Source organism: Numida meleagris, chromosome 4 (genome assembly GCF_002078875.1).
Source record: "Numida meleagris isolate 19003 breed g44 Domestic line chromosome 4, NumMel1.0, whole genome shotgun sequence".
Lineage (NCBI taxonomy): Eukaryota > Metazoa > Chordata > Aves > Galliformes > Numididae > Numida > Numida meleagris.
Genome location: NC_034412.1, coordinates 33111183 through 33120492, shown reverse-complemented (window position 1 = coordinate 33120492; position 9310 = coordinate 33111183).

The following is a 9310-nucleotide window of genomic DNA, read 5'->3' as shown; positions in this document are numbered from 1 at the left end:
CCAGCTTCTCGTCCACCAGGACCCCCAAGTCCCTCTCCGCAGGGCTGCTCTCAAGTACTTCTTCCCCCAGGTTGTATAAATACCTGGGATTGCCCCAGCCCAAGTGCAGGACCCTGCACTTGGCCTTGTTGAACCTCATTAGGTTCTCGTGGGCCCACTTGTCCAGCCTGTCCAGGTCCTTCTGGATGGCTTCCCTTCCTTCCAATGTATCGACTGCACCACTCACCTTGGTGCCCTCTGCAAACTTGCTGAGGGTACACTCGATTCCATCGTCTATGTCATTGATAAAGACATTGAAGAGCACCGGTCCCAGGACTGAGCCTTGGGGGACACCACTCGTGACCGGCCTCCACCTTGACATAGAACCATTTATCACAACCCTTTGGCTGCGACCAGCCAACCAGTTCTTAACCCATCGAACAGTCCATCCTTCAAATCCATACCTCTCCAATTTGGAGAGAAGGATGTGATGAGGGACCCTGTCAAAGGCTTTGGAGAAGTCCAGGTAGATGATATCCATTGCCCTCCTCCTATCCACCAATGCCGTCACTTCATTGTAGAAGGCCACCAGATTGGTCAGGCAAGATCTGCCCTTGGTGAAGCCATGCTGGCTGTCTCGGATCACCTCCTTGTCACATATGTGCCTTAACATGACTTCTAGGATGACTGGTCATGTCTTCTAGGATGACTGGATTTTTTTCCCCAGTCATATGTGATAGTAGTGGTGATTTTAAAAACATGAGTAGTAAGTATCGATAAACTGTTTAAGTATTTATCCATAGTTATGTCATACTGCAAGCAAATATCAATCTATAATTTCTGTTTTAGAATATGGATATTGGATTAAATAGATACCTTATCTGTATGCAAATTACTTTTGACTTTACAAATACAGTTCCTGTTGTAGCATATTATTAGCTGAAATGTACTATCAAGTATGCAGCATTTTCCAGCATCAATTTAAAGAGAACTAAATGTGTCCTCTTGAACATAGTAATTGCATCCTTGCATCTTTTTTATTTAAAATAATTCATTTTACAGACAACAATATGGTTTATCTTTTAACATAGATTCCCTGGGGCAAAGATAATGCATTATTCTCTGATTGGAAGACAGACACACCATGGGAGCTACTAGAAATGAAGGATAGCAGTTGAATTCCATAAGGGAAGAGGGAAAAGCTTAGTTTAAAATGTAGGAAAGGTATAAATGACCACTCTGCACAGAATGGATTTCAACATGAATGAGCAAAATCTTAGTCTATATTTTTAAAAATGCATATTTCAAATGAAAGTTGCAGGGAGTTTTATATATTCAGGAAAATATTCTTAATGTTGGTTTTGAGTGTCAGGTAGAGTTAAATGAAGTGCTAACAATGCTACTATGGGATTAAAGGTAGCTGATAAACTCTACAGCCTTTTAGAAAGACATTCTATGAGAAAATCTAATTAAGCAGGTCTGTCTGTCAAATCTGACCCTCTTTAAGCTGTACCATGTATTGATTCTTATGTTACTGAAGTCCATCCATGTTAATGGATGTATAATCAACATTTCATACCCTTTGAAACTTGAAAAACGAAGCAAAGAATCAAAAATGGAAGGGAGAGTTAGTCTTCCTTCTTTCTAGGCTTTCATGTAATGTCTGAATGCAAATGACACCATTTCAACTGAATGAACGTTAACATTGGAGATATTCATACTTTGCATAAATAGCAGGCCGCCATTAACCACTCTTAATGACAATAGCTGTGCCTTCCATTGCTTATCCCTGTCTCAGGGCATGAAGGTCTGCTTCATGTTAGAAAATGCATTACTGGGTGCTCTAGGCATATGCAGAATGCTAGTTTGACATGAACTCATTTGTTGATTAAGAAAACAAGATTATCATTACCTAAAGCTTGAAAATTCTTCTCTAGCAGAAGACAAGCAAGTGTGCTGAATTGAAAGGATAAGGGAGAATGGCTTTAAGCTGAAAGAAGGGAGATTTGTTAGATGTTAGGAAGAAATTTTTTACTCAGAATGGTGAGGCTCTGGCATGGACTGCCAAGAGTAGCTGTGGATGCCCCAGCTCTGGAGGTATTTAAGCCCAGGTTGGATGGGATCCTGGGCAGCCTGATTTGGTGAGTAGTAGCCCTGCCTATGGCAGGGGAGATGGAACTAAAAGGTCTTTAAGGTCCTTTCCAACCAAAGCCATTCTATGATGTGATTCTATGAATTACTTATCAAGAGTAGGTGTGAGTTCTAGAAGCCAACAGTGGCATAGGTCATCCCAGCTAAGAAAAAAATGTGGTTCTTTCAGATTTGCTGTTTGTCTTCTGTAATAGACAAAAAGCAGCCTTTAAGCTTGGAATAAATTCTAGTCTGTGTTCACAGACTAGGTCAAATATCAAAAGAGGACCTATTGGACCTGGGGTCCAATGCTGCACATGCTACAGGGAATTATTGGTTCTGCTCCTACTCAACTAATTGCAAGAATTATGCCCATAGTAGTTGCAGAAATGTACAAGATCAGGTTGATCTTTTTTTGTCCAACTGTTCTTTTTTTCTGAGCAACGAGATTTTTTTTATAGCAGCATTTGTTTTTCATTTCGCTATTTGCTGTTTAAGTAATGTCTACAACAAAGGAAGAAAATTCTTCAGTGGGAAAAATTTGCCTATGTAGATATTATCCAACAATCCCAATATAAATATTGGTTCTTATTTTTGAAAGGAAAGAGTTAAGATGAAATACAGAAGCTTATTTGCAATACGAATAATTGAGAGAGCTTTCTGAATTTAAATGGAAGATCTATTTTTTAATTTCATTTAAATGTAATCCCTTTTCTTAAGGTTACATTTTCTGACAAGTTTGACACTTACTGCAAGGGAAGATCTTTCAAACCATAAGTCCTTGAATACATTAAAAAAAACAAAGGTATTTTTGTTATTACAGGGGAAAAAAAGTCATTTTAAAACTTCACCCTTTAGAGATCTGTTCATCTGAAAGAGTTTTGCTCTGGTTATATTTTAGAATGTGCACACACGAGGATACACACTCATGCACAAATTCGATGATACCCTCAGGGTTCCTCTATTTGTATTACAGATCTTTTTACTCACAGTTCACAGGGTAACGCTGCTCAGCTTCCCTTTGTGCTCCTGAAGACACCTATAATAACAAAAATAGAAGTACCCTCAGGGCACCACATACAGTACATCTAGAAAAGCCAGAGATCATTTGGGGTATGAAATATATAAAAAGTAGGAAAGAATCTGTTTTCCTCCACGGCACATAATTTAAAAAAAAAAAAAAAAAAAAAACAATTCCTGATTATCCGTCAATTTATACTTCTAAGGTTGAGCCTGTCATTTTTTTTTGAAACTTTGAAGCTTTGTAGTTTCTTTTAATTTCAACAGCTAAATGATTGGTCACAGCCTGGGAAGCGTAGGTTGTTCCCTGGGATATTTGTCTGTTCCTGTACGCAGAGCGTTCTTAGAGCAATTTACATTTTCTTTAATAAGAAACCAGAAGCTTCAAAATAAAATGCAGAGCTGTATCAAGTAAAATTCATAGCTTGCATTCTGCATTGTAGAGATTCCCTGTGATTGAATTAATATGTTTGTGTTGTGTTTTTTTTTTAAGGAAAAAATGTACTACTTTAAATAACAGCTTTTTGCTTTCACAAAATTTCATTTTCTCTGAGCTACTCCTTATCTTCTACATTAAAGAAGTCTCTATTTTTAGTTTTAGTCCTGTTATTTTTACATACGATAAATTAACCTTGATGTCTTTGATATAAAGTTCTCACAATAATGAAACAATTATATTGTCAATAGTTTCAACATTTTATTTCCAGTAAATATATGTGAAGGAGGTGTTTTTCTGTGCTCACTTTGCAATGCTGTATATTTTGCATGTTCCTTTCTGAAATGCTGGGGGCATATTTCATGCTTGTGAAGACTAAAAGAGAGTCAATTGGACAATTTGAGTTAGTGCCCTTTTGTGGACACATCTCTTGCATTTTTCCTGTTGTTTTAGAAGGCTGATTGTGATGAAGGTGTTTAATGAATTGATTGCTACTTCCAGTGGACTTAAAGTACACAAGGCATCCTGCAGATGTTAATAACTAGAGCCTCCAGCTGCAGTAAAGGGTTTCATTTCCTCTGATACCAAGTGCACTCTAAGGGTTTCTTGATAATGTGGTTTTAGTTTCATCTTTTCATTACTGGATATTTGATACAGCTTTTTTTTATATTCTGTTTTGCTTATATGTTTTCACGTTGCTGCTTTACATTTACTAGATTATCTGTTTCATTTTGCTGTTTCCTTAAGGCACAAAGACTGTCGATTTAGAAATAACTACTTTAATAAATCTGTTTTCCACATTGGACTTGTTTTATTTTACTTTGAATACATATTTTCCTGATTTTTTTCAATAAATACCTAATGTCTACTGAAGTCATTACTCTGAAAAGCATATTTTTGCTATATTCTAACAGGTTGGCCACCTGTGTCCCTGAGATCTTCTGATATTTTGGGTATCTTTCTGTTCTGTCAGAGCTAAGTATTTCCCTTGTTTCCTGTGGTCACTAAAGCCAATAGAGAGTGAGGAAGAGAACAGAGACTAACCCAGGACGGATCCCTCCTCTTTAATATTTTCATTTGGATAAGGTATTGTAACGTAGAGTTCCCCCTGGCCTTGTAAGCCAGTGCCCCATCACGAGGAACAAACAGTAGGGTTGATGAGTTTCACTGGTGGTATCGCCAAATAGTTATCCCAAAGGTTTTTGGCCATCAATAGTATCATTCCCAGTCCCTCAACAACTCTCATGCTGAAATGTGGGATCAAGTTGGTTAATTACTTTGTATTAGACTGACATTCTACTTGGCTGTAGTGCTGGCATTTTCTGTGGTCATCATTAATGCAGTTTACTGTGGACTTACCATAGGCTTACTATCTTTCAAGTAACCATAAGTCTGAAGAAAATGGGAACTGTAAGGAGAGAAAACCAATTCAAGCTAATTCTGGAAGAGATTGGAAAGCTGTCAGCAAGAGGAAAACAATTTGAAGAAAGACAAGTATTTGCTGTCAAGAGTTGTTATCCTTTAAGAGGGCTGCTCTCAGATTCTTGCAATTTCTTGACAACTAAATGAAATCAGGAAGCCAGAATACTTATTTGGCAACTCAGATTTTTCTGTTGCTTGATATCACCTCTAGACTCAAGCAGCATTATGATATATGGTTTCTTGCTTCCAAGCACTAACATACCTGAGATTGGTTACAAAAGCCTCAGGAAAACTCCTTTCCTTTAACATAAATATGCATTCCAAAGTATAAAACTATAAGGTACTAGTTTCCCCCACTTCTGTTTTTGTTTCAGGCTCAGAAAAAAAGGAAACAATACTGTATGAAAGTCTCAAGTCTTTATGGAGAAGTGTTCAAAAACTGCCTATAAACACAATCAAAGATAAATGTAACTTTAAAAAAAAAAACAAAACTTGGATACTTCCCTATACTGTATAGAAAAATTAATATAAACAATCTTCAGTGCAGGTGTTACATGCTATCCTTTATCAAGGCAAATCTTATTTTGATAAAATCTGAGCAACTTTAAAGGTTTAAAGTATGATTCAGATACTTTGCTGATCATGGAATCGAGGTGATATTTTATTAATTGGAACCCAACATGAAAATACAACTTGTCCTTGTTTCTCACAAATTTCTACAAGTAATCTATTGCAGATATCACTACAGTGTGATCTAAAACCATCCTGGTTTAGGATGTGATCTTTGAAAGAATGTTTATATAAGAAATGGTTAAGTAAGAATTTTGCAATATATTTGAATTCATTACATGATATATAAAATGAGTATTTAAACATTCCACACTAGATTTATCTTCTTTATGTTTATCATTCTTCCAGTACACAAACAATGCACAAGCCAATTAAAAATATTGCTTCACTTCTTGGGGAATACTGTTTCCTTGAAGAAACTCCTGTTTCCGTTCCTGAGATTGAAAAACTTGAGTGCTGCTCTGGAAGTGGTATCTCCCATTTTACTGTGTTGGACCGTGACATCAGATGTAGATGTTGGTGGTATGGCAGTAGAGGCTGTTACATTTTCTTGCCATGTAACAGATGACAGGCAGTCTGACAAAATGGCATCTGTCAAGGAAGCAAAAGGATGTCTCTGAATTGCTCTATATGAAAAAATTGCACCATTGACATTGATTCTTGCTGAATGTGTATGAAGACCAAACAATGGATGTGTGCACAGAGAGGTGGTGGGTGGTTTGTTTCAGCAGTGGTAACAGTGACAGTGGGTTGTCCAGCAATTTAAAAAATCAAGAACATAGCATGCTTTAGCTATTCTTTCCTGAGGAGTCATACCCACACTCCCCCTTTTTTGTTTTTGAAGCATGGCCTTTAAGGTACCATGGGCTTGTAACCACTTTAAATGTAAAAGGAGCGCAAACAATTGTGCATTAGTTGTCTCTTTTAGATAAGAATGTTCGAGTCGCATCACAATGCCTGCAGAGTCTCTGGCTGAATATTCTGTTGTGAAATCTTCCAGCCCAAGTATAAGCAAGGAGGTGTCTTTTGAATCTTATCTTCAGCAATTTTTAGTCCTGGTCCAACAGAGGCAATTCTGCTTTCGGGTTTCCAGCCTCTGGCACAGTCCCGAGAGCATGCATTGCCAAATGCTTAACTTGCTGTAACCCTTCTGCAGCAATTCGCGCCTGTTGAGCTGGGGTGGAGAAATCTCCCTCCCCCATCAAAGCACTCACATCTATAGCCCGAAGCAGGTTTCTCCACTGCAGCATCAGGTTCTCAGTTGCCTTAGTCTGTGCCAGTCCCCTTCACTTAGATTCCCACACAGTATACTGCATATCAGTCATAATAAGGCGACACATCATTTTGAAATCATGTGGCGTGAGAACAGAGCTATCGCATATGGATTGAATCAAATTGATAGTATATGGGGCACCTATGCTGTGGTCAGTGACAGTACGCTGTAAATCTTTCAGGACATTATATGACAAAGCCTCCCACCTGTTGTAATAGGCGGTTGCGAGGATACGAGATGTAACGAGAAAGGCCCCCTCCTCGAAGGAACAGGGACTAGTTGACCAAAGAATGTACCCGTGACGCAGGGAAAATGGCAAACTAAGATGATCCGATAAGCTACCTTTTGATATGTCAGTAGGTGGAAAATACTGCTTCATGCTTCACTGCTACATGCCTCAGCAAAAATATCCAATCAGCTTTAAGGGAGTAAGCTTTAGATGGCAATAGTGGATAACAAGTATTATAAAAGTAGTGCTACACCTTTGAAAAAAAAAAGCTTTTCTTCCTGCTATTGTGTGTGTGTCTGCGTGTGTGTGTAAGTGTGTTTTCACCCACCGCGGCTCTTGGTCCGGGGCCACAATGACAGGAAAAACCCCCAACATGTCCGCGTCTCCGGTTTTCCTAGCCTCCTTCCGAATAAGCGCCCACATATTGTGTGGATCGGGGGGAAAAGGATCCCGCTCTTCTTCAGGGTCTATTGGCCCAGGATCAAAAGGATTGTTGGGCCCCTCAAAAGGATTGTCGGGGCCCTCAGGAGGATTGTCGGGACCCTCAGGAGGAGAAGCGGCAAGGACTCCCCATGGTGATGACAACGGAGGAGCTGATGGCACAGTGGGTGAGCCAGATGAGGGGCCTGTGGCACCTTCATCCTTGAATGGACCGGGGGTAGCCAACGATGAACCCGCATGACTTTTTAAAGCTTCAAAAAATTTTCTCCAGGTTTCAAGTAACCCAGACGCCACCTTATCACCTTTAGTGGATGCGTCCCACAATTTCACCCCGATCCCATCCCAAGTTTACAGATCATAAATTGTCTGATTTGTAAATGAGGGATCGTTTTTAGCGGCCCATATGAGCATCTGTTGCAGGTCAGCAGAGGACACTGCCGTTCCCCGTTGTTTAAGGATAAATTGAAAAGTAGCAAAGACATTTTTCTGTTCTGAGGTCATTTTGTTCCCCATGGTGCTCAAGCGCTTAGCTTCATCCAGCGAGAAGCAGTCGGAGCGGCTGGGGACGATGAGGCTTCTTTCAGCCCCCTCTCGATACAGCTTATTTTTTGAGCCCTTCACATTCTTTCAGCGTGTTCTCCACAAGGCTTCTCCGAGCCTCTTACGCTTCTTTCAGCGTATTCTCCGCAAGGCTTCTCCGATCCCCTCACGCTTCTTTCAGCGTGTTCTCCGTAAGGCTTCTCTGAGCCCCGTCTTCTGTTGCACGCAATAATGATGACTACAGCAGTAATGAGAATGACCAGTCCTGCTGCAGAGGAGCCAATGATGAGTGGCAGCTTCTCCTGGACACTGGTCTGGTACTCGGCTTCAGTCATGGTCTGTCTTTCATGTCCCTGTTCTTTCAAGTCCCTGTTCTTTCAAGTCCCTGTTCGGGCACCAATTGTCCAGCGATTTAAAAAATCAAGAACATAGCATACTTTAGCTATTCTTTCCTGAGGAGTCATACTCACAGTGGGTCATCTCTGTTGGTGCAGATTTTTGAGCATGGCACACAGGTTCTTGATCCTTGCTGGCAGAAGTACATAGCTAATGGTGGTGACTATGTTGAAAAACAGTATTTTGTAGCTGAGGATTTTCTCTAAGTAACAATGTTATTATGTACATTATATCTGTTGTAATTTCTGCGGAAATAAATAGGAGGCATTACTTTCAGTGTGACCAATGTAGATTGAGCTATTTTGAATTTTTCTTGTGTATCTTTATCATCTGAGATTTTTAGTTCAAGTATATGAACTCAACTGTATTTTGATTAGTAAATTTTCTCTACATCAATCTTGATTGTATTGTAGACAATATTGGTTTGAATATTGAAAGTTCTATGGCAATCACTTTGTGTAAACTGACTGTTGTTTTAGTTCTAAGCAAAGGTTCCAACAGAAAGGCAAATCTCATGTTGTGTCAGTTCATTTTAGATGGCCGTAATTGAATTTAAAAAATCACGTACAAGCTTCAGAAGTTGTTACTATGAAATGATCAAAGATTTCAGAAACTTAAAACTTAATTTTCCCTCTCCATGTTTTTCAGAAGCTTTATTCCCTTTTTTCCTGCTCATTCATCACTTCAGCTAAACCAACCCGCTTTACCTACAGTGCTTGTAGTTTAGCAACATCAGAGAGAAATAGGAATAGTCTTACAACCCCTTCAAAATGTTTCTCTTCAAGGAGCTTGTTGATCCTTTCATATATATAAACATATATATATATATATATTCCCTTTTACTACTTAGCTTAAGACATTTTGCAGGCTTTGC